Source organism: Sarcophilus harrisii, chromosome 2, assembly GCF_902635505.1.
Source record: "Sarcophilus harrisii chromosome 2, mSarHar1.11, whole genome shotgun sequence".
NCBI classification, from domain to species: Eukaryota; Metazoa; Chordata; class Mammalia; order Dasyuromorphia; family Dasyuridae; genus Sarcophilus; species Sarcophilus harrisii.
In genome coordinates, this window is record NC_045427.1 from 177187344 (window position 1) to 177214004 (window position 26661).

At 34.0% G+C, this 26661-nt stretch overlaps 1 protein-coding gene across 3 annotated transcripts in view; it reads right to left on the reverse strand.

Moving 5' to 3' along the window:
• ARHGEF10 (Rho guanine nucleotide exchange factor 10) overlaps positions 1-26661 on the reverse strand; it is a 215807-nt gene that overhangs the window by 53929 nt on the left and 135217 nt on the right. The gene's annotated exons all lie outside the window — the stretch shown is intronic.

Below are 26661 nucleotides of genomic sequence, written 5' to 3' on the forward strand. Positions count from 1 at the left end.
GCAGAAGCAGACCCAGCAGAAGACAAAGTTAAAGCATCAGCAGAAGTAGAGGGAGTTCTGCAGTATTGGAGGCATGTGTTGTCCCTCGAGGGAAATAAACATTCAACCATATGTGATCCCTATTCAGGTCCAATCTTCTCACTATCTGTATATCTGGGAGAGTGATCTCAACATTTATAAGAATAATGTTCTGTTGTTATTTTATTACTATGTGATTTCATTAAATGCCTTGGCTTTGAATTAAGTGTAATTTCTGGCTGACTAATAAAAGCAGACACATCAGTGGGAGCTTGTGGACCAGTTTGAAAACCATTCTGATCCATTAAAACCTAAAATCTGAGATCACTTTCTACAAGTCTATCACTGGGGGAACTTAAATTTTATATATGAAAAGCACCATGTAAGCTTTAAAAGGCTATATATATATGTCTAAAATTATTATAGATTGCAATGTACTATAAATGTAAGCTTATTTATTATTTAAGCTGTATCTTTTTCTCATATTAAATATACATAGCATACATTAAAAGTGATTCTTTCCAGTCTTAGTGAAGAAATCATACACTAAATTGAGTGGGTGCTAATGAGATCACAAGATGACTAACTAGGTTCTCTGAAATCTATTCCTAGCTCAGCTAAAGATTCACTGTGTTACTCTGGGAATAGGGTTTAATTTCTCTGAGTCTGTATTCCATTTGTAATATGAAAATATTATTTACTGACAACCAAAAATGCTTATTAAATGTATGAAATATCTTAAGTACCTCTTGAAATACAATACTTCTGTCTTATTATTCATCTGAAAATCGTGGTACCTTTGAAGTGATTAGGAGCTTTAATACTAAAGGAAAAGATATCAAAGAGAGAATATCACCTAAAAGAAGAACTACCATAATAACTCACATTCAAAGCACCATATGAGCTTGGTTGTTCTGTGACATTTAAAGTATGTTGGCTGCATAATTATAGGACAAATTTAATCATAATGTTAATTGTATAATATTAATTGAGTCCTTAGCTGGCTGATGCCAGATTTAATGTCACTACACAGAATATCTGTTGTATTATTATTCATTGTGAATGCAGTAAGGTGTACTGATAACTGAAGGAATTAGGCAACTCAGAGTTCTTTGGACCAAAGATACCATGAAACTACAAAGTAATGTTATCTTTAACCTCCTGATCCTTTCATTTTTTAAGGCTAACCAGTGGAAATTCTGAACTTTCAATTGGATCTACTCAAATAAACTGAAACGAAGAAGAGATGTCGTTTTCAATTTCTTCCATTATGAATCCCTTCTGTGAATTTGGAACCCTACATCTATAATAATTCTGGCTTTGTATTCCCTCACCAGCTCAACTCTCATTGACTAATTGCTTCCAGTGTTTCCAGAGTTTTTTTTTTAAAGAGAATCTTTGCCAAAACAGAAACTATTGAAGTCTACTTGTAGTGCTATCCCAATCACATTAGTACTATATTTATAATTATTAACAAAGTATTTTTCATTTTAAATATTACATATATTCTTTTAATTTATTAAATAGATAAATTTGAAAGAAAGTAAGCCTTGGGATCATGAAATCGTGGATTCAGATCCTGCCTCTTCAATATCATTACAATGTAACAATGTAATTTAGCCTGTCAGTGTCCCAAAGTACTTTCTATGTTGTAGATAATTTGACAACCTGAATTAGTAGAGGGTATTTCATACAAGGGATTGAAATTATAGCTCTACCTACCTTCCAGAGACAACATCAATACATGTATAAATATCAATTGATTAAATGTTATTACATTAGAACAATGATGAAATATGCCTGTGATCCCTATTATTAGGAAGGCTGAGTCAAGATCACTTGAGCGCAGGAGTTCTGTCTGAGTTGCCGTAGTGTTGAAGTCAATTGAAATAATTCTGGCATCAATATCATCAGTGATGTGTAGCAGGGGAAGCAAACTTGTGGATGACTACTATACTTCTTATCTGGGTAAAATAGCAAAAGCTAGTCAAGAAGGAAGGGAAGAAGAGAGGACAGGAGAGAGGAAGGGGAGAGGAGAAAGGAAGCAAGGAAGGAAGAAAGGAAGGAAGGAAGGAAGGAAGAAAGGAAGGAAGGAAGGAAGGAAGGAAGGAAGGAAGGAAAGGAAGGAAGGAAGGAAGGAAGGAAGGAAGGAAGAGAGGAAGAGAGGAAGGAAGGGAAGGAGGGAGGGAGGGAAGGAGAAAGGGAGGAAGGAAGGAAGGAAGGAAGGAAGGAAGGAAGGGGAAAAAAGAAAAGTTCTTTAAACTCTAGTCCAAATTTCCTCATTTTTTAGAAAAAATGAATTGTGGCTTAGAAATGAGAAGTGATTTTCTACATTAAATCAATTATAGGACTAGGATATCTTGGTTTTACAACAGTGATTACATCTCTCTAAGAATCCATATTAAAACAATACATTTATTACACAAACAAGAGTATAATGTGGAAAAAATGATTTGGAAAGAATCAGTCCAAAATGGAGGAATACTGTCTTAAGCTTTCCAAATTTCTCTCTAGGCTATGATGTCAAGAAAAAAATAGTCAGCTTTTTAATGTTGCTGAAAAGTTGGACAGGCCAAGAATCTGACATTTGTGCCTCTGAGTGTGAAGGCAGCTAGTTCTTCCTCCTACTAATTTTGTGAGTAAGCATCATGTTAAACTAAGCTGAACAAAAAAAAATCTAAGTCAGGGACCAAAGAAAATCTCAAAAAATTAACACTGATCTTGAAGGTGATGGCTGAAAAATTATTCACTACAAATCTTCTTTCTGGTGCTTTCTTCCTTATTTATCTTGAAATGACATTTTCTATCACCTAAATCCCAGAGAATTTAGTATAATGCTTATCTTAATATTTGAAAGATGTTTAAAAAGAGGTGCAGTTTTCATGCAAATAAGCCACTAGGCAAGCTCAAAACTCATGGCCTGAGTATGATTACAAGTGCATTATTTAACAACATTATGATATAGCCTCCAAAAATAAAAACAATAACAAAAATAACTCCTATAGTGACTTAAAACTATAGTAAAAGAAAGTATAATGTCCAAAATAAAGAGTTAGAAATCTTACTATATATTTGCCCTGGAGAGATATTATACAGTATATTGTGTTCTACCTTGAGGGCTACAACAAATAAAGGTATTAATAAATTGGAACTATTTATACAGCTCTTAGGGTGGTAAGAAAAAGAAAAAAACATGTTCTATAGGTATTATTATAGGAAGTGGAAATGGTCAGCTAAAGAAGAGGACATAAAGAAAATATGCTCCATTTCAGACAGTTTAAAATTTCTCACAGAGGAGTTAGGATTAGTCTATAAGACCCTGAAACTGACTAATAATTAAAACTGCACAAAAATGGAACAGACTGCCTCATGGAATTAGTCCTTCTTCACTAGATATATTTACATAATAGCAGTTTTGGTAGATAAATGTGATTGAGAAGTGGGAAGCTTTGAATTCAGTGTCTCTATTATTACAACTCTTTTCCTTATATAGAGATTTTTTTTAAAAAATCTTAATAAATAATTCCTATCACATTATTAAAATTAACATGGAATACAAGTACAGATGGAAGTAGCTGAGACAAAGTGTTTTTTTTTTCAAGATTGTCTAAGTTGATAGAGGCAGAACTAGGAATAAATCTGACTGATTCATTTCTGGTCTGTGACACATTTCATACCCAGAATTATTCTGGAAAGAATGTAGAAAAAAGAATATTAGCACAAAAAAATAAGGATTCTTTTATGAGAATTCTTTAAAGTTCTAACTCTGAAACTTGATAATTATATCTAAAAATCAATAATTGGTTATATACTATTTGTCAGACACTGTTCTATGCACTGGAGATAAATTAAAAGTGTTTGTCCCCTCAAGAGTCTGTCTTGGACCATCTTCTCTTTTTCTGTTTATATTGATTTCATCAATTCTTATGATTCAGTTATCATCTCTATGCTGATGATTCCCAAATGTGCTGATCTAACCCTACTATTCAGACTTCTACTTCCAGCAATTAGACATTTTCAATTCAATGTCCCCTAGATATCTTAGACTCAATATATCCAAAACTGAACTTACCATCTTTCCTCCCAACCCCCAAAATAACTTTTCTAGTACTATCCTCATGGTCACCTAAATTACAGCTTGGGTGTTATCTTTTATTCTTTATTTTTTACCCCCAAATTCAATCTATTCCCAAGTTCTGTCAATTCTATCTTTGTAATATCTTTCTCATATATCCCTTTTCTTCTCTGTCACTGCCACTACCCAGGCATGGGTCTTCATCACTTTATGCTGTACTATGGCAAAAGCTTGCTGGTTGTTTTCCCTATTGTAAAACTGCAATCCAGACTCTACCCAGCTGTCAAATGGATCTTTCAAAAGCACATTCATAAATTCTTACAGAGATATCTCCATTGTAAAGGTCACTTCATTTTTATTTCCTGACTCCTTAGTGTGCAAACACACACACACACACACACACACACACACACACACGAATTATTGTTTCCATGGCTACATTAGCACTTTGCTTAAAAATCCAATGATCTAGCCCTGAAAAAAAAAACAAAAACCAAAAAACTTTCCCATTGCAAGCAAACCCAGAGGGCTTTAGTCTGCACATGAATAATAACTGTGCCTAGGTAAATAACAACAAATATTTAAGATTCCTAGAACATAATCCATGGAGACAAATAAAATCAGGCCACCCTGTTTTTGCCAGGAGAACCAGGTCTCTTAAATGAACTCAGGGGATTCTGAGGCATCTTTTAAAGTTTTTGTAATGCATTTCAGGGCAGAAAACAGTTTGCAAAGATGAGAGATAAATGAGAGTGGGAAGAATAGAGAAAGGGCAAATGACTAGATGGAAACATAAATAAAGAAGAAAAGGAACTGGCAAGCTTTGCTGTGGAGAAGGTCTGAGAAGAAAAATACACATATACCTAAGGCTCAACATGTTAAATGTGAAGAAATGCTAATTATGAAAAACAAAAGTTCCCATTTATTCTTTTTCAGATCCATTCTTCTATTCTCATTCCATAGTTCCAAACCATTCATGTTTGGGCTACTGCCAACTTTTTTTTCCTTCTAGTCATTTTTATTTCTCTTCTTAGAACCAGAGAGAAAGGTTTCCCATTAACTTTACAAATGAAATTGACATTTCTTATCATAGGACTTAAGGGAAGTCTTGGTCTTCCTTCTTCCATCCTGTACTATCCCATAGCTGCCCTACAAAGTAGTCAAGACATACCATTTATTTTATAGGAATCTTATTGACGTTTCCAACCACTGAAAATTGTACAGTCAAATGCCACTAAGGTATCCTGATAATGAAACTAACATGAAAGTAGCTGTCAAAAGTAATACTGTCAATGAAAGTGAGACTTTTATGAAACTTGTGAATAAACAATCTATAAGAAAAACTGATGGAAAAATAAGCAAACAGTCAGAGAAACAATATATACAATTATTGTCACACTGATAATAGAAAAAAATAAACTGAACTCTCTATAATTAGTCCTCTAAAAGAAAATTTTAAAATGCATCATCCTTCTTTGGAAAAACAGAGCATTGTGCAATGTGCCACATGGCATCGACTGCCAGATTCAGCTGATGTGTTTGGTTTGCCTGACCTGCCTTTCCTTTCTTTTTTTAATTTCTTATTACAAGGAATGGCTCTCTAAGGAGCATATTGGGAAATTTTTGGAAATAAAAGAGATAACTTACCAAAAAAAATCAGGAAAAATGGATTATCTGTGAACAAGTATAACTATAAATAATAGTACAAAATACCACTACCAACAGGAAGCAGATAACATTTTCAAAAGCACCATTTAAATATTCCAAGATAGAGTCTATTTTGACTTTTGATCAAATTTTGTTCAAGAAGAAAAAAATCTGCCATTTATAGAATTTTATAATACACATACTTAGAAATAGTCTACAAGTTTGAGAACTCTTCAATATAGAAAAAAAAGAATGAGGCCCATCTCTCACTCTTCCCTGCATATAATAGTCAATGACATCAGAAAAGGGAAAAGAGGTGAATGACAATCTCATTCTTCTCATTCTAACTTTTTTTGTTAGTCATATGCTTTTTCAGCTATGAAGTAGCAATTTGCTTCCAACTGTAGCAGAATTGTTTTAATCTGCCTCCTACATATTCCTTTACTGATTGTGTCAATCATGAAAATAAGAAATGGAAAAGTTATCTACTGCTGTCATCCTTCTTGCCCAGTCCCAATTAAAATTGGAATGCTTTTTCAAAATATACTTTCTGATACTCTTTCCATGCTACCTTTAAGAACTGCCACCTCAGGATACTGTTACCCGTTGTTTACTGGTCTGTGGATTTGCTCTAGAATTTTTAACAATCCTTGCCATTGTTTATCTAAAATTCAACCTACTGTTCCAATATCCTGTCTTACCCAATATATTTGTAAAGTGTTTGGAATCATTTTATGAAAATAATTAAAATTCTATCAAGAATGATAAAATTGGTAGAAACTAATGTTTGGAAGATGTAAATACATGAGAATATCCTATTATTCACAAATCTCTTAAACCAGGAAAAACCTAGGAAGAGAGAGTTAGTTAGATGATGAAATGAAATAAAAAGAAGTATAATTACTGGCATGTTCTTCCTCCTCACCTCTGCCTTTTGGAATTCTAATTTCCTTCAAACTATAAGTATCAAATACAAAGGGTTTTTCCTGACATTGCCTATCTCCTATCCTCAAATGCTAGTGGTCTTCCTCCAAAATGATTTTATATTTTGTATGTACATATATATTTATTGTGTTATTTCCTCTGGTTTTTTCTTTGGGACTAATATAATGTCTGGCAATTAGTATAAACTGAATAAATACTTTTATTTAAAAGATCCCTAATTTCTTTAGTTATGAATTCCCTGTGCCAATCCAGACTATAGTTCTTCTACAAATGAACAGATCTTTTAAGTTGATGTAAATAAAATAATATATTACTTCAAGGCCCACTTAGGAATAAGTCTCTCCATATTTATCCAGGCGGACCCCAGAAAAAAGACACTTCAAGGCTCAAAACCAAAGAATAGCCTAATTTTCAAGAACTCAGGATCACCTTCACCCCACAAAAAACAAAAAACAAAAAAAAACAAAACAAAAAAAAAAACCTGTAAAGCAAGTTTAGTGGGATCAGATGAATTGTGTTTGCATTACTTTCCAAGAAAAGATTCCAAAACTTAACTCTTTACAAATGTGATATGATTAGGTTATATAGCACATCCTAGATTGAATGACACAGAGGTATGACTTTCAGGGTCAAATGGTTTGGATTTATCAAGAGTATCTAGGTGTAATGGGCTGAAGTTTGAGTTGATGCACTGAGGTCCCAAGTACGAGAGGCTAAATAGTAATTGGGCTATACTCTATTAATATACATGATTGGATAAAGAATGGTCCCTGCCCACTCTCCGTGCAAGTCCTGATGTGTTGTATAGGAAATGATGATTTTGGTGGGTGGAGGCAGAGAGAGAGGGAGGAAGAGAAGCTGGGAGAGATTGGGGCTGGGTTCGAGACTCCGAGCTGCTGGTTGTGTGGCTGCTGGTCGAGCTAGCTTCTTGACTCAGCTGCACACATTGCTATCGCCGATTCTCTTCCACCTCCTATCCTTTTTCACTGAGAATAAAGGCTGACGGATTTCCCCTAACCTGAATTCCTGTCTCCTGTCGATTTAAAAATACACGATCTTCACATCTAGGTACTCTAATATTATCTCATGGATTTGGGGTACCAAACTCTTGGAGAAAATAGAAATACAATGGACAGAATACTGGGCTTGGAATCAGGAAGATCCTCTCATATTCATATCTAATCTTAGACACTTATTAGCTCTATGACTTGGTAAGTCATTGAACCCTGTTTAGCTCAGTTCCTTATCTATAAAATGAGTTGGAGAAGGAATTGACAAATCACTCCAGTATCTCTGCCCAGAAAACCCCAAATAGGTGCACAAAAAGTAAGATATGACTGAAAATGAAAAACAAATGAAAAAAATGAAATGAAAACAAAATGAAAATGAAATGAAACACAAATGAAAAACAAAACAAAACAAAAAAATAAAACCAATCCCTACTAGCCAATTTTATTACGTTCTTTCCAATCCAAAGATTATTCTCCTTGTCAAAAGAAACAAGTAAAATGAGAATCAAGCAGCTCTATGTCTTCAACATTCATGATTTTTATCCCATCCTTATGAAGTAGGAGGTATTATCTTTTCTTATAGAATTCTTAGCTTCCTTCAAGAGCTCAAATACTACCTTCTTAAATGGCCTTTCCTGGATCATCTCAACTCCAGATGTTAACACCTTCTTCTCTTAGGCTGCCTGGTTTCTATTCCAGAAGTATCTCATACATACCTATTTATGAACATATTGTCTCTTCCATTAAGTTTCCTTGAAGTCAAGAATTGTTTTTGCTTTTGCTTTGTATAATTTTCAGGAGAGGGCTATTATTTGCTCTCTCAAAACAGTATTTGACACTTGAGCTACAGTTTGAAGGAAATTAGATTCCAAAAGGCAAAGAGGCAAAAAGAAAGGGGATTCAGTAAGGGGATGTAAGACTTCCCATCTTTTTTTCTCTTCTATTACAACTTTTAAGATCACTTCCAATAAGATTTTCATTTACTTCAGCAACAACATCCCACTCATTGATGATAATCAGATTCACAACAGAAGCTCCCCTTTATTGAAGAAGGAAGGGGAGTGACCTGGAGGTGTATAGCCAATATTTACTAGGATTTTAATAGTGTGGTAGAAATGAACATTTGAAATTTCAAAAATGGAGAAGTTAGTGAGTGATAGAATTCGGGAGAGGGCCTGGAAGTAGTAATGGAGTACACAGAGTAATCCAACACCACCCTGTCCATGCCTTGGCCAGTGAGCTAAGTAGAATGAGTAAAGTTGTAGCCAGTATTGGAAAGGGTTGCCAGGGAGCCTGTGTCATTAGTGAGAACCAGGTTTCTACTTCCTAGCTAGCCAGTAAGAGTAATATCTATGAAATAGGCATTCCAGGATCAGGAGTTAGCAGATATGAATTACACAGTGGCAATTTTAGTATACGTACACTTAAACTGAATGTGACCAAAAAGTTCAGCTGTCCTGATTTCCTATAGCTTAAGATTCTTGATTCTAAAACACACACACACACACACACACACACACACACACCCCAATATAAGATTCCTTATGAATGATATGAAATGCGGTTTGGTTTGTTGTTTTGAGTTGGAACTGATTCCATTCTGCAGATATGATCACAAACACAGATTGTATTTTTCCCCTCTGGATTCTCTGTGTCTCTGTCTCTGTCTCTCTCTGCTGTCTCTCTCCTTGTCTCTATCTCTCACCTTTCCCTCCCCTTCCCTTGTGTGTATGTGTGTGTACACACGCGCACGCGCACACACACACACACACACACACACAAATATAAATGTGTGTGTATATATATGCTTGTGGTTTTGTACATACATGCTTTATTGAAGGGATGTCTGGATCTGTAATTTCATTAGTATAGGAAATTCCCTGGTCAGGAAATTCCATTTGCTAAGACAGACCAGCAATTTGTCTGTAAACTGATAGCCTTAGAGAATTCTGTGGGAGTAGTGAAAGGCTAAGTATTTTGCTCAGGGTCACACAGTTAATCTGTATCAGAGGCAGAGCTTGAACCCAAGACTTCCTGATTCTGAGGTCTGCTCTCTATCAACTGTATCATGTTACTTACTTCACTACCACCCCACAAATCTCAAATTCATTTTATCTTTTTTCTGCATTGTCCTTTATGGAATTTCTTTCTTATTATTTGAACCCTTTCAAATTTAGAATCTTAATTAAAAATAAGCATATTTTCTACATACAAATATCCCTTCTCTGGAACAGTAATGGAAAAATAAAAATACAATCTTTTAATATGTATGTGTATAGTGTTCCATCCCCAACCTCTGAAAGGAAATAAAGTTTGAAATTTTAATATCCATTTTTAATCTTCTATTTCGATATATATCTTATATGTATAATTTTTTTTGCATACTGTCTTCCACACTAGAATGTGAACTCCTTGAGGGTAGGGATAATATTTTTGTATTTCCAGAAATTAACACAAGTAACACAAGTTACTTGGTATATAATAAATGCTTAAAAAATACCTATTGTCTGACTGAATCAGTGAATTTTATTATTTCTTGTCATTACATCTTCCTGATTGGAGGTATTGTTCTCCAAATACCTAACTTTTCCAAGAAAGTCAAAAACTTTCAAACAAGTCTCAATCCTTATTAGTCATGGTTCATTTACATAAAATTTGATAAAGCTATTAACATTTGGAACTTATTATAGCTAAGAAGGAAGAAAACAAACCCACATAAAGTCTTGGTTAGGTTTTTTTTTTTTAAGATAACACTAAGATTTTTCCCCACAAAACTCTTTAGATTAATCAAAATTGTCTATATAATAAAGATAAAGAAAGAAATAAAATATATAATATAATGAATACTTTAGCCAAATTTTCAATTTTACACCTAAAGAGGTTTCTAGAGAGTTGCTAAGGGAGGTCATTGTTAAAATATAACAGTATTCTGTATTTAAAATAGTTTCAATAAGCTACCAGTTTGAAAATTCATTGAATTAAGGAAACAAGGGTTTAAATAGAAAATTGCTTCCTTCTGGTCAGAGAAAAATAAACTTGAGAGCTTTATATGGTTTTATTCATATATATTTTGGCTTTTGTAGGAAAAAAAAAACTATTGTTATATAGAAAAAAAAAACTAGGTAGAAGGTATTTGAACAGGGAAGATAAAGAATTCAAGTAAGAGCTTCCCTTATATCTAATAGGTATTAAAAAAAAATGTTTGTAGATAAAAAATGAATTATCTCATTAGCTTAGACTGGGTGAAGAGACTACCTTCAGTCATGAAAGAGGCCCAAGACCAAGCCAACAGAAGTTAGTTATGATGAAAACCTGGGGAAGGGGTAATGACAATCCCCCACTTGATGATATAGTAAATGAGGTCCAAATTGGAAGATAATGAGATCATAAAATCATAGTTTTAGAATTTTGATGAACTTCAGAGTTTGTCTATTTCAATCTCCTCAGTTTACCAATAAGGAAACTGGGGCCCAGAAGGATTAATTAATTTATTCATATACAAGTAGTAAGTAATCTGAGCTGTGACTTGAATTAGGGTTTCTTGTTCCAAATCAATAACTTTTTCCACCACACCCCACTACCTCTCATGATAATAAAGGATAAACAAGAAGATGAGCTGGATTGGTATCTGAGTGTCACTTAGGGTACTGTGTAGGAAAGGCTAGTTGTAAGAAGAGAGATTCAGGAAGCCATGGAAGTGAATGGGATTTCCAAGAGTAAAAGGAGAACAGTTCTAAGCATAGAGTTTTATGGCTTTCCACTCACTATTAAGGAGAAGGAAGGAGAGGAAGAACAGTCAGAAGATATGAGTTTGAATTCTGGTTCAATTGCTTAGTATCTGTTGACTTGGGCAAGTTACTTCACTGTTTAAAACAAAACAAAAAATCTGGATTAAACGAGTTTGACAGTCCTTTCTACTTCTAAATTTTATAATCTGTGAAACAGAAAGTGGATAGGAAGGTAGGACAAGTGGTCAGTGAAGAGAACATTATTAGAGAATCCAAAGGAAGAGATCAACATCGATAAAGGGAAGGAAGTTGTTGGTGCCAAAACTAACCATTAAAAAAGAGATGAGGCATGAGGACAAAAAGTGGCCAGTAAGATCTGTAATCAAGAATCATTGGTAACTTTGGAGACAGCAAGTTAAGTTCTGTGGTGGAGATGGAAGCCAGATTATAAAGGATTTGAGCAGAGAGTAGGTTCTAAGGAAGTAGGAGCAATGTGTTTACACTACTTTTTGAGTATTTGGAAATGGAAAAGAGAAAGGGAGGACAATAGTTTGAGTTGGGAGACAGTCAAAGTTAGTTTTTAGCCTTGGAAAAAACTTGCTTACAAACATATTCAAGTACCTATAATGGGCAAGTTATTAATGACAAGAAGGAAGATAACCTTATCTTTTTTAAAATGAAAGAAAGGAAGAAAGGATGAATTATGACAGAAAAAATTGACTATCATTAAATATTCTATAACATATTAAATGCTATGTTATAACATTCATCTTAATGTTACACATTCAAGCTCACAACTCAAAAAAATGCTAAACAAATCCAACTATTATAAAAATAAGTAATAATTGATTTTACTGTTAGATATTTTATCTATGTCCCAAAACTGAAGATTCCGAATTTATATGAATTAAGTCCAGTACTGGAAATTCTAATCATACATCACTCTCTTTGAATGATGGTATTTCCCCTCGAGAATATAAAATAATTTGCATGCACAACTTCTTAGAAAAGGTAAAAGATCTCTGGGTACTACTATGTGAGCAATATGTTAATATGTTAATCATAGGACAAGTTTTATTTAACATTATAGAAAACCAAAAATGTATAGAAGACTTACATTAAAGTCCTGGAATAATCAAAATAATCATTTTTCTAACTCTGGTGGGCCTCCATTTCCCTCAGATACTGCCTTATTGAGGGTCCTTGAAATGGGAAAAAAAACTTGTGGTTGCTAGAGAGTTGACTCCTTCTCCCATGGAGTTGTTCATAATTATTGTATTACACCATGTTTCAGGCCCTTCTACCATGAGAAAGAACTAAATCCTGTCATAGAGTCTTGAACCTTTGAACCTACCCATCCCACAAAACTTAACAATATCAATGTGAGTTTGCTTCTTCTACTATGGATCTCTGTTAGTTCCAGCATTCCTCTCCTGGTTCAGAAACTCTTATTCTTCCTTTTAGGAAATTTGGCTCAAGAATTGGCTATTTTATTTCTTTTTTCCAAAAACCATATGGTCTCCTGGAGGGAAATCCCCGAAGATGTATAGGCTTGACCTTCTGGGAATGAAGTCCAAGTTTGACTCCTTGCTGAATCTTGCACCATTTTTCTTCCAAGGACTTGTAGCTCTCCTTTTAAAAGATCAATTCAAGGATTCAATTTAGGTAATCTGAAACTGTCCTGAATCAATCGATCATCCAGAAGGTGGTCTCAATAGGTCAACCAGTAGCACTTAGGGCAAGGAAAATACACATGCCATCAAAAAAAACTGCAGGGCAGTTAGGCGGCACAGTAGATAGAGTGCTAGGCTTGTTAACAGGAAGACTCATTTTCTTGAATTCAGAAACTTACTAGTTGTTTGACCTTGGTCAAGACACTTAACCCTATTTGCCTCAGTTTCCTCATCTTGTAAAATGAGCTGAAGAAGGAAATGGCAAAGCACATCAGTATCTGTACAAAAAAAAAAACAAAAACCCCAAACTTGGGTATGGGGAAGGGATAAAAGAATCCAATCAAACTGAAATAAGTGAACAATAACAATCAAAAAGAAAAAATCCCAAGTATGAGGTCAATAGAGAGATTAATTCCTTATAAAGATACCTTTTTCTATCAATCAAAAGTGAAGGCCTTTTCTTCTAACCTTGTTAATCTAATTAATTATCCACTTGCACAATCCTCTCCACATAGTTGTATTTGTGGGTTTCATTTGGATACATTCCATTTGAATGTAAGGGGATGTATCAGTAAACCACTATAAAAAGCTTTGATTTGAAATCAGAATAGTCTTGGAGTGAATCCCACTTCTAATACAGGAACTCATGGGCAAGTAATTTTACATCTCTGAGCTTCAATTTCTTTATCTATAAAATGGCCTGTGTTATCTAGCTCACAGGTTTATGAGAATCAAAAACAGAATTATTTTCATATTTTATCTCATTTTATTCTCACAATTCTAAACTCTGTCAGCTTTCATTATGATAAAGAAATGGCATGCTGTAGCAGATAGAGAGTTGACTTTGGAACCAGGTTCAAGTGCTGTCTCTACTACATAGTGCTTATGTGATCTTGGGCAAGTTACGTAACTCTGTCTAAAACTATAAACAGTTACAGAGAAGGTGTCACCCTAAAAAGTTTAGTGAAGGGACTTTTGTCATTTGGAAGTTCCCTAAACAACAAAATCAATACCTGTTCCTAATCCCCATGATGATGATGATAATAATTTCTATCTACATGAATGCTGATGTACTCAAAATAATTACCCTTTCTCCTATTTCTTATTTCTAAACTGGAAGTTCAACTAAATTATTGACTGCTTTTTTTATAAGGCCATTTTTGCTATCCTTTTACCAAATTGTTTACCACATTGTTCCTAGATTGAAAAAACAAAACAAAACTATAAAAGCTATTAGAGGGAGATACTGGAAAACACCCAGAAAACTCACACCTACATTTGTTCCCATGGCAACCAAAAGAAAGAAACTAATATCAAAATGGAGAAGAAATAACTGCTTCAAAACAATCCCCCTACATTTTAATACATTATCACTTGAAACCCAAGTACATTTAGTGCTGTTGTAAAGAGCCACTTAACTGTGATGAGATGGCTTTTATTACTTCCTGCTTCTTCTCATCATTTCATCCCAATCAACATAATACAAACATGCTCCTCTTTAGGCATTTTATACTGCTCCAAAGTTCACTGCAGAAGACTGAAAGAGCTTCCATTCAAATGTATTCTCTTCACTGGTCTCTTGCTGGCTTGCCAGCAGGGGAAGGGCAAAAAGACCACCCCATCAATTCCCCACACTTGTTTCTTTATTATAATTCCTTCAAAGGATTCTTTCCAGAGGTCAAATTTCATGAAGGAGATTGAATATTGATAATCTACTTGAACTTATTCTCAAATATCAACAAACTCCCATCTCATCATACTTTTCTCATCTCAGTGATTCTGAACTCCTGCCTATCATTCAAACCACAATTCAGTCTTCCATTGCCTGTTCCCTTGTTACTAGTGTCTTATTTTAAAGCTAGCTACCTTTTACACTATGCTCTTTGGAATGTATGATCTATAGGTAACAAAGTTATTTAACTCCCCTAGTCAATAAACTTCAGTGATTCTTTATTACCTCCAGAATCAAATATGTTTAGTGTCCAAAGCCCTTCATAATCTCACAAACTTCTTAACTTTTCAGTTTTCTTATTCTCTTCTATATACCTCCAAGAACTCTTCAATTTAAGCTTGATATTAGGAAAGATTTCCTAATAATTAGGACTGTACAAAAGTAAAGTGGGATGCCTTGAGAGGTTTAATGGAGGTTTTTAAGCTAAGACTAGATAACTACTTGCAGAGAATGTTATAGTGGAAATTCCTTTTGTATATTAACTAATGCCTATTTTTTTGAGTAGGTAGCCATGAAATTGCCTTCCTGATGTAAAATTCTGTGATTCTGTGTTATTACAACTTATATGCCACTATCTTGAAACTGAAAGTGGTCTTACAGAGTTGTCCAGGATCTCACAGTCAACATTCACACTACTGTTGCATAGCAACTATGGAACCTTTTCTCCCTCCCCACTCTACTCCCCCAAACATACCTGCAAGAATGGCGTTTTTAAGGGAAGAAATGGAATATATGTTAGAGAACCAAAAGAATGCCCAGCTTCCCCCACCCACCACCTCCACCTATTCTGGTAGCAGCCTACAGGGATTTGATTAATATCTCCTGCCTTTGAAAGGCTTTGGAACCTAAGAAAGATAATTAGGGAGAAATCAGGTTGTATTATTAATTCTTAAACATGGCTATTCCCTTGGATGGCAAACAATGCTTTAGTGGCACAAATTATAGACTTATGGTCAAAGAATACAGGTACTGCCTCATTACTAATGCAAGGAGAACAGCTGTTTCCTGCCAGATGGGGGAAATCAGAGCATTCTCTGCTGTTGCAGTAAAGACTGTACCCAATGATAGAGGAAGGTAAAGCTGAACAGATAATTTGGCAGAGTCTGATGGCAACATTTGATACTGGCTGCTAGGAACTATGGAGAAGCAAAATGTAGGAGAATCTGTGACAGAGAATGATTCTTAATACTGTAGGAGCTATTGTGATACAACTGCAGGATGGAGCTACTTGCTAAAATCACTGCCTCACTGAGACAGTGACTAAGATGCTCTATAGATCTTTGAGAATGGCTTATTTTGTGTGAAGGCCGAGTTTGATTTTGCCTTCAATATAAAAATTGCCATTTCTGGCTCAAAGAAATGTTTCTTCAGGGAGGCAGAGACAGGATGACAGAATAAAAGCAAAAACTTGCCCAATCTCTTCCATATACTGCTCATAATTCCTTTAAATAATGATTCTAGACAAATTTTTGAGCATCAGAACCCCCCCCCCAAAAAATGGAGTAGAACATTTTCCAGCTGAAATCAACTAAGAAGGTCAACAGAAAAGATCTGAAACACCAGGAGGGAAGTGCAGGTGCAGTCATAGTACAGGCAGATCCAAGGCAGCCTCAGCTCTAGACACACTCCAGTAAAGCAGGAATAGATTTAGGGACTTCTGAATCAGCATCAGTACTTGTAGTTTTTAGAACCCTCAGCCCAGAAACACCAAAGAGAATTTGGAAAGTCAGTCGAAATAAGCTGTCTACGGCAACAGGGCAGTTCACTATCCCAGTGCAGCCCCAGCCCCAGACCTGGCCCCAGAGCCAGCAAAGCATAACTCTGTTGCTTTAACACAATAGTTCTTACAACTATAGTGGGATGGGAACACTCCTAATAGTTCCAGGGCAGAGAAGAGGGCTTATGGTCATGTCCCTAGAAGGATCTTTGAAAAGAGCTGCACAATCCCTCCTGAAGCTTGGGACAGTGCACCCCTCCTCTCTAAAAACAGAGCCCTATTTTATAAGAGCTAAAAGCTGAGTAATAGGCTAGAAAATGAGCAGACAACAAAAAAAAGTTTCATGACCATTCTGACTATGTTACTATGTTATAGTAACATAAAAAGTTACTATAATGACAAGGAAGAGCAAAAGATACACTTAGAAGAAGATAACAAAGTCAAAGCACTTTACATCCAACGTCTCTAAGAAAAAATAAGAACTGATCTCAGACCATGGAAGAGCTCAAAAGTGTTTTTGAAAATTAAGTAAGGGAGATAGCAAAGAAATTAGGAAAAGAATTTAAAGTGGTGCAAAAGGAAATACTAGAAAAAGGAAAAATTAGAATTGAGCAAATGGAAGCCAATGACTTTATGAGAAATCAATATACAAAAAACCAAAACCAAAAAAAAGTGGAAAAAATTGAAAAATAATGTGAAATGTTCCACTGGAAAAACAACTGACCTAGAAAATAGATCCAGAAGAGATAATTTAAAAATTATTGGTCTACCTGAAAATCATGATCAAAAAAAGAGCCTGGACATCATCTTTAAAGAAATTACCAAGGAAAACTGTCCTGATATTCTAGAACCAACGGATAAAATAGAAATGGCAAGAATCCACCAATCACCTCCTGAAAGAAATCCCAAAATGAAAACTCCCAGTTATATTATAGCCAAATTCTGTAACTCCCAAGTCAAGGAGAAAATATTGCAAGCATCCAGAAAGAAACAAATCAAGCATAGTGAATCCACAGGCAAATATAAGATTTAGTAATTTCTATATTAAAGTGACAGAGGGCTTGGAATATGGCATTCTGAAGAGTAATGGGGCTAGGATTACAACCATGAATCACCTGCCCAATAAAACTGAATATAATCCTTTCAGGAAAAAGGCAAATATTCAACAAAATAGAAGATTTTTCAAGCATCTATGATGAAAGTATCAGAGCTGAATGGAAAATTTCATTTTCAAATACAGCTTTCAGGAGAAACATAAGGAGATAATTAGGAAAGTGCTATCATAAGGGACTTAATAAGTCCCTTAATTACATTCCTACATGGGAGGATGATAGTTGTAACCCATTAGAACGTTCTCATTGTTATGGCAGTTTGAAAGAATACATTTATGGAGAGAGAGAGAGAGAGAGAGAGAGAGAGAGAGAGAGAGAGAGAGAGGGGGGCACAGGCATGAGTTGAATATGAAAGGATAATATCTTTTAAAAATGATGAAATTAAGGGGCAAGAGAGGAATGTACTGAAAGAAAAGGAAAGGGAGAAATAGAATGCTATAAATTATCTGCCACCAAAAGAGGCAAGAAAAAACTTTTAGAGGGGAAGTAAAGATCAGGTAGCAGAAGGTAAGTGAATGAATCTTACTCTCATCAGAACTGGCTCAAAGAGGAAATAATTTATACACTCAATATGGTATAGAAATTTATCTTACCTTGAAGGAAAATAGGAGCATAAAGGGATATGGGAAGGGGGGAGGGTGATAAAAGAGTATTGGAGGAGGGAATGGTCAGTAGCAAAACACTTTTGAGGATGAGCAGGGTGAAAAGAAAAATAGAATAGAATAAATGTGGAGAAATAGTTATTAATAGTAACTATAAAAAGAATTTTGAAGCAAATTTCTCTGATAAAGCTTTATTTCTCAAATATAGAAGGAAATGAGTCAAATTTATAAAAAATAAGAGCCATGCTTCAATAGGTAAATGATCAAAGATATGATCTACACCCAAAGGACTATAAATTCATGCATATTTCTTGATGTAACATTACCACATGAATGCCAAAAGAGATTTTTTTTAAAAAAAAAGGAAAAGGGCCTATATGTACAAAATATTTGTAGCAGCTCTTTTCTCAGGGCAAAAAAAAAAAAAAAAGGAAATTGAGGGAATGCCCCTCAATTAGGGAAAGGCTGAACAAATTGTGAATAAATGTAATTGTCATGGAATATTATTGTTCTATGAAAAATGTTGAGCAGGATGCTCTCAGAAAAAAAAAAAAAACCCGGAAAGTTCTCCATGAATTCATGCAAAGTAAAATGTACTGTTTACAAAGAAGAGCAATACTTTGGGATGACCAGCTGTAAATATCTTTTGCTATTCTCAGCAGTACAATGATCCACGACTACTATGAAGCACTTATGATGACAAATATTATCCATATCCAAAGAAAGAACTGATTGTGTCTGAATACAGATTGAAGCCTTCTCTCTCTCTCTTTTTTTCCCTCTTTCTTAAGGGGTTTTTAATTAGGGTGGGAGATCTATGTTTTCTTTCACAACTTGATTTTTATGGATATGTTTTTTATAACTTTCACATGTAGTATTTTAATTGGGGTTAAGGTAGGGAAATAATCTGGAACTCAAAATTTTATTTATTTATTTTTGAATTGAATTTTCAGTTTTTATTTTATTTATTAAAATTTTACAAAACAGTAGAAAACATTTAGCAGGTTAGTTTAGGTACAGTATTTTAAACTGACAAAGACAATGCCAAATGTAAAATTCTGAAAGTCAATAGAGTCTATGCATCTGCAGTCTTTTAGAGCCTTTAAATAAAAGATTAGAGCACAGAGTAAAACAATCTTGAAAACTAACTTAAAGAAATAATCTAAGAATTAAAAAATTTGTGAACATGATCTTTTTGCTTTAATCTTGAGAGCATTCAAGGCATAAGTGTGAACTATGGCATATAATAATTGCAAATTAGCAACAAATTATATTTCTAGGGAACAATTACCTAAAGAAAAGTCTAAGAAAATATGGAAGCTTGACTTTTGAAAATTGATCACCAACCATTCTGGAGAGCAATCTGGAATTATGCCCAAAAAGTTATCAAACTGTGCATACCCTTTGATCCAGCAGTGTTTCTCCTGGGCTTATACCCCAAGGAGATACTAAAGAAGGGAAAGGGACCAGTATGTGCCAAAATGTTTGTGGCAGCCCTCTTTGTAGTGGCTAGAAGCTGGAAACTGAGTGGATGCCCATCAATTGGAGAATGGTTGGGTAAATTGTGGTATATTAATGTTATGGAATATTATTGTTCTGTAAGAAATGACCAGCAAGATGAATACAGAGAAGCTTGGAGAGAATTACATGAACTGATGCTAAGTGAAATGAGCAGAACCAAGAGATCATTATATCCGTCAACAACGATACTGTATGAAGATATATTCTGATGGAAGTGGATTTCTTTGACAAAGAGACCTAATTCAGTTTCAATTGATCAATGATGGACAGAAGCAGCTACACCCAAAGAAAAAACACTGGGAAATGAATGTAAACTGTTTGCATTTTTGTTTTTCTTCCCGGGTTATTTCTACCTTCTGAATCCAATTCTCCCTGTGCAACAAGAAAATTGTTTGGATCTGCACACATACATTGTATCTAGGATATACTAGGACATATTCAACATATATAGGACTGCTTGCCATCTAGGGGGGGGGTGGAGGGTGGAGGGAAAAATCGGAACAGAAGTGAGTGCAAGGGATAATGTTGTAAAAAAAATTACCCTGGCATGGATTCTGTCAATAAAAAGTTACTATAATAAAAAAAATGATATTCAGATAGAAGTCAGTATTTTTAGTTTGTAAGCTCTCTAGAAGTTTATAGACTCCTTTATAGAGGAGTCTTCTATTCTACCTTTTCTTTTTTATAAAAAATGTTATGCCTGCAAGGTATCTGAAATCCAAGGGATTACTTGTAATGGGCCAGAACTCTGGAGAAATATAGGTGAGGCAAGGATTCTTACAACAAGGTATTAGCTCAGTGGAATTGATAAGACAATGGTTATCTAGTTTAGCATGGTGATAATTGTTCTCTAGCTCAGTATGATTGATTTAATTTTATAACAAATAATGGTTCCCTAATGATAGACTGATAATGAGGCTTATACTCAGTATGATGAATGGGTTTAATTGTAATAGAGTATTTAAGAGGTCAGAGTTAGACCTAGAGACAGTGTCCAAGATAGGCAGAGAAGACAAAGGACTGAGGCTAGAGCTCAGACTTGAAGACAAAGACCTTTGTCGTGGCTGGCCTGTCCTCCTTCACAGTCTGTCTCCTTCACCTGGGGCCAGGCTAGCTTTCTGGAGGACCTTCAGACAGGCCTTGGTCTCAGTGGAGAAGTCAAGGAAGACAGGACAGCTACCATGAATGAGGGTCTTTGTCTTTGAGTCTGTGTCTGAGTCCGAGAGCTTGAGCTCCATCCTCCAGTCCTCTATCTTCTCTATCTCTGAGTCTGTCTTCCCTCCCAGATCTCTTAGTTCTCATATACTCTATTATAAGTACATAATCATAGGTGTCAATCTTGTAGAATAGGTGTCAATTTGTAGAACTATACTAAATACTAAGTACATGTAAACTAGAGAATCATTATCTCTAGTTCATTTTAGATAATTTGCCAAAGTTTGTTAATGAGACATTTGTAATCTGATAGTATCTGTATTTCAATGATGATGGTGAGAATCAGATTAATATGATAGCTCCAAATATACCTTTATGTTTAGTAGTAGCAAGAACAGCATTAGGAGAGGCTGGAAAAAATTTACAATGACAAAGCAAATACAGAAATATTTATAGAAGTGTAAAGATTCATAATTAAGAATATTTACATAGTGTTTGACAGATTTAGTCTCCAAGCATGACTAGTCTTCTTTGGAACTCAAAAGATTGTTAAAAAATGTAAAAAAATAATTGTTTTAAATGTAACTGGGGGAAATATTTAATAAATATTCCTTTAATTTTATAAACCTTGTGCTTGCAATGGGAGCAGAGTAGTTGAGAACCCTGGATAATGATAGACAATAATCTCCTCAGATATTCTATATGGGCTAGAATTAGATTATTAGAAATTATTCAAAGTGAACCTATCCCTTTTCATCTTGTGTTATGAAAGCTTCCTATTCAAAGAACTATGGAATTTGTGATGTACTGTGAGTTCAAGGCTACACTTCTCTATATCCAATTGAACAGGATCCAATCTTTGCAAGACTGAATCTTTCTGGGTAATGACATTAAAACTATAGTTGTGTTATGCATATCTTGAATAATTTTGGACACATTAATCTGACCTCAAAGTTGGGAAGACCTAGATTCTTGCTCTGTCTCTTACATATACTGGCTATATTCTCCAAGCATATATCTTTCAATGCCACTATGCAATTCTCCAAAGAGTAAAAATAAAGAGCAGAAGCCAGTTGGCACGGTAGGGGGGTTTCCTCAAAGGAAGTCTCCTAAATCAAAGAAATCCTAAATCTCATTTCATTATTGCCTCATCATACAGAAAGGAATGACTCAATCTATGATCCCATTGGTATAGAGAAATCCTAGTTGAAAAAATTTCCTCTCCCAAAATAGTTTACCTGCTTTGTAACATATAAACTCTGAAATCTGCCTGGAAAACTGAGAGATTAAGTGATTGATAGGAGCACACATTCAGTAGAAATCAGAGACAAGACTTGAACTCAGGTCTTCCTAACTCCAAAGCCAGCTTTTTTATCCACTATGCTATGCTGCCTCTCCCATTACATGATAAAAAATATGCATTAAAATATTTTTGCCAAGAGATTAAGTTTAACTTTATGCCTGTTTTCTTCACTTTTCAATTTCATGTATCAATAAATTGATTCTCTTATTGATTAATAAGCAATCATCAAGAATTTGCTCTGTGCCAGATATTGTACTAGGTGTCAGAGATACAAATACAAAAATAAGACAATCACTGTCCTTAAGAAGCAGAGATTCATCTGAATGCTCACAGGTGTTCTTAAGATAAAAAAGTCTAAATTCTAAATCCAGTTCAAAGTTTCATATGCTTGCTAGGGTAAACTTGTCACTTCTAAGCTCAGTATTTACTAACTCAAGCCTGGACACCACCTCTCTCAACTCCTCCCAATGGCTTCCTTTATTATAGGGAGAATATATATAACTCACTTCATATTGTATCTATCACTCTGAATTTAACTACAAACAACACTGCAGCCCCTCCCTGGCTCCCTTTTATTTGTTGTCTACCCCTACTGAATTACTAAGGCTTATTGAAGACAGAGACTGATTTTTCTTTTTTCTTATTTGTATCCTCAGAATTGAAAATAGTGCATGGCTAATAGTTGGAACTTAATAAATGTTTATTAAATTGAATTGCATATTGTTTATTAAAAGTAATTTTCCCATTTTAAGAAGCCTATCTATCAATCACTTTTCAAGGGTTAGATGAGTCATTATAAATTATCTAAAAATTAATCCTTCTCTAAATAAAGGAAAATGTCACTCATTCTACAGTTTTATCAAGACAAGTAGAATAAAGATGATGTCTTTACAACAGATCAAACATAACTAGAAAAATAATCATCACTAACAGTAAAAAAGCAAACAAAAAAAAAACTGGGAAAATATCGCTGAGAAAAAAAAGTAGTGAAGATAAAGGAAATAAGGAAGAAAAGAAAAATGGTACCTTGAGCAGACATCTCTTTCTCCAAACCCCTGTATACTCACTACACATGGGCATATTATTGATTTTTTATTTAAACTTTTAAAAGTTTCATCTTTTTATGTTAAATACAATATATGTATACATATTTATACAGTTATCTTGATGCACAAGAAAAATCAGATTTAGAAAGAAGGTAAAAATAACCTGGGAAGAAAAACAAAAATGTAAGCAAACAACAACAGAACGAGTCATGGATGTATTATTGTAAGAAATCTCTGAATGAAGGCATAAATTTCTTACCAGTCAGAAAAACTGGATGATGAAATAATTATATGATACATAAGTGTCATTTTCTCAGAAAGTCAGTGATGTGAATTCTGATTTCATTGAACAGTTACTCAAATTTAAAGTGCCTTTATGTTTTATCTTGAATATAACTAGGCAACTTCAGTTAGTGCATAAACAGAGCCTTTAAAAATCCACAATACTAAACTATCCAAAAAAGAATTATTACTTAAATTTCCAAAGAATCCAAACTTTTAAAACTTTCCACAAAAGCATTCAAGTCATAAGTCTTCTCCCTAAGTGGAATTCCAACTAAAAATGTCTCAATCCTTGCCTCTAATACATGATAGTTGGGAGAGTTCACATTTTGCTGTGATGAGATAATGTTTTTCTTAGAAAAACAACTACTATGAAAAAATATATCTTAGTTAAAAAGTGGATGGTTTGGCTTTGTAAATAAATGAAGAGAAGAGAGATAGTGTAGTGTTTAGGGTAGGGAGCCAATCTTGCATTCAGGAAACAGTGAATCTAAGACTTGCCTTAAAAAAAAAAAAAGCCATCTGAAAGGCAGAATGAAGTTGAACTTATTACGAGGGCAAAGATTTTAAACAATTACATCCAGTCTTTGGTGGGCAGTAAAACTCAGGTTTAGGAGCAAATGTAAAAAGGAAGGATAAAGGATAGAAGTGGTTTTATTTGGTAGTATTTGTTATTTTTATGGATTTAATATCTCATCAATGTTAGCACATTGATTAACTGCTCTATGGAAGATCAATGAGATATGATAAAAGGAACCAGCAAGTTTTGTTGCTCTTCAACCTAGTAAGTTTTTCTTGCATAACCTAACATGGGCCTCTCCCACTCACTCACCAAAAAGTTATATGTGTAAAATTTATAGTAACTAAGAGTACATGCAAAGATAAATTTCAAAATGGCAGAGCCACCACTTAAGATAAAAGTCTCATGAAATAACACCAATTGCTTAAATACTTATTAAAGATTCTATTCATGCTTTCTCCATCTCCAGCCCATGTTGCTGTGTGTAGCCAGTATAGTATACCTGCCAGGTATATATGTTTTAAATATATATATATATATATATATATATGAAGGCATATGTTCTAGCTGATATGTTCCCTATTTCAAGCAATTCTACATAGGGTAAGTAAAAAGAATGGTGGTAGAAGGGATGCCATAGAAATAGTAGCAAAATAATTAAGAAAACAAACCTTAATAATGTGGTACATACCAAAAAAAAAAGTTAAAATAAAGGCATAAAGAATGAAAATGAGTCACTGGAAGAAAATATACTATCAGGTGATTCAAAAAAGAACATTGAGTTGCAATCATGCTACCAAACAAAGGAAAACTAAAAATTCACATGTCCAAAAGAGATAATAGTGTAATAAGTAAACAGACAGATAGAGGGAACATTTATTAAGCACTTACTCTGTGCTAGTAGTCATTGTGCTAAGTGCTGGAGATACAAATACAGAAACAAAAATAACAAGATAATCCTTACTTTCAAGGAGCTTACATACCAAAAGGAAAAGGCAAAATATAATGGGAAAATGAAAAATGGGGGGACAATTAAAGAATAAAATACTCATCTAGGGACAAGGCTACTGAGGAGGTAGAGCAAAGGAGAAAATGAAATGAGCAAAAAATGAAGAAAGCATGGGAAACAATGTCAATGCTATATGCAACAAATGATGTAGCAAAATTCATAAAGGGAAAGTTTATTTGTATTTATTTTGAGTATTTTTATATGTTCTCATAAGTGTATGTTATCATCACCATTAGCATATAAATTCATTGACAGAAAAACTGTTTTACTTTTGTTTTTATATCCTCAGTGCTTAGCACTGTCTTAGAAAGAGTAAGTACTTAATAAATGCTTTTTGATTGAAATATAGGAGACTTTAATATACCTTTTTCAAAGCTGTACAAGCCAAACTGAAATAGAGATTAAAAAGTAAAGTATAGAAGTAAATAAAGATTACTGGGAAAAAAGTTAAACTAGAAAGATTCAAGATAATTTAAATGGATATATTAAAGAAAATAAAAATTTTTTGATGCTACACACACCACACCACACTATGTCCACACACACACATATTGTATGAGGACACAGAGAAATTATAATTAAAACTTTAAAAGACAGCAATCCCTTACAGACCAGAATGTGAAAAAAAAGTGATTAATAGAGGAAAAATAATCAAATGGCAAAAGCCTAAGTGTTTTTTTAAACAATGGCATCCTGAATAATGTGTATATCAAAAAGCAAAACATAGCAACAACTAACAGCTATATTAAAGAACGATAATGAAGTAAACTCAGAATTTTGTGGATATAGTCAAGTGGTTTTCAAAAGAAAATTAATATCTCTGAAAAGATATTAGTAAAACAGAGAAAGAGAATGCCTAAATCAATTTATATAATTAGTGCTGTTTCAGATAAACTGAATTAACATGGTTTATTTTAAATTGTTGACATATATAGAACAAGACTGACATGAACTAATGCAAAGGGATATAACCAGAAATAAAATAATAAGCCACAATGACTATGGCAATGTAAATTTTAAAACCCTATAACCACAAATCAATCAAAAATAAATGTTAAGAAATTATATAAAAAAAAAGGTTAGTTTCAAAGATGAGATGTGAAAAGACACTTTCTCTCTTCTTCCTTTGCAGAGGGGATGAGGGTGGGGGAACAAGTGTATAAAACTGAATCAGAATTTTTAATGGGTTTTTTGGTCTTCATTTTCTATTTTAAAGGATGGTGCTCAAGGAGAAAGAGGGGGACATAGAACGGGAAATTTAAGTAATGTGAAGATAATGAAATTTTGAAATCTTTGTTTTCTTAGTTTCTATTATTTTTCCCTGAAACAAAAAAATATATTTTTTTAGATTCAGTAATTTTCCTATGAATATGGTTATAAGGGATAGAATATTATATTCTGAAGAATTAAAGTTGAAGATCACCAAAATGACAATGAAGAAATTTATGATGAGTGTAAATAGACTTTGGCATATTATCAACAGGATTGAACAAGTGTGGCAGAATAGATGTTATCAAAGATGACAAAGATACAAAGATGCCAGAAAAGGAATTTTAGTTGGGATAA